This window comes from Penaeus monodon, chromosome 15 (genome assembly GCF_015228065.2).
Source record: "Penaeus monodon isolate SGIC_2016 chromosome 15, NSTDA_Pmon_1, whole genome shotgun sequence".
Taxonomy (NCBI): domain Eukaryota; kingdom Metazoa; phylum Arthropoda; class Malacostraca; order Decapoda; family Penaeidae; genus Penaeus; species Penaeus monodon.
Window position 1 is genome coordinate 16,682,172 of NC_051400.1, and position 745 is coordinate 16,682,916.

Here is a 745-nt window from a genome sequence, read left to right on the forward strand (position 1 = left end):
ATTAGCTGAATAATGTATTCATTCTTATCAACTAAGGTACAAGAAAGCCAGGAATTTATAGTTATGCACTTCGTTCTTTTCATTACGGTATTGTTCTATTAATCTTTCCCTTTTCCTTTCACATCTGTATTTGGCAAAGGATATGGCAACATAAAAACGATATTAAACCGTTTGTCAAACATAGTAAAATAGTAAAACACTAAAATAATAAATAAACACCCCGGTTGCTTTGTTTACTTTCCGAAGAAATAGATTTCTCTCGCCTCCCGTGTTAACAGATCTTCAAGACACTTTCTGCATCCAGCGAAGGGCACGCCGGGGATTCCTCAAGAGCAAGCCAGCGGACGCAGGACCAAAGCGCGAATCCCTCCCTCGCGCTTCTTCAACCTCCCCTCGTCAGTTCTTACGCGACCGCTGTAAGAAGTATGCCTCTCTCTTATAGTGGGAATTTTGATAAGGTTATCGCTAGAATCAATGTAAAATGTTGAAGGAAAATACGTGCGCAATAAAACATAAAAGTTGTAAAATAATGAATAACTTAGAATGAAGAAATAGATAAACTTTTCATAAAAGAGCCCTTGTAAAACTTTTTAAAAAATACGGAAAATTTTGTTAATAAATATTCAACATATGAAAGTTAATATACAAAAGGTTTGAATATAAAATGTCGAGTTTTCTGGATCCTGCAAGGATGGATATAAAAACAAAAGTTCTTAATTGAATCCTGTAGTTGTCTTTTCGGGGC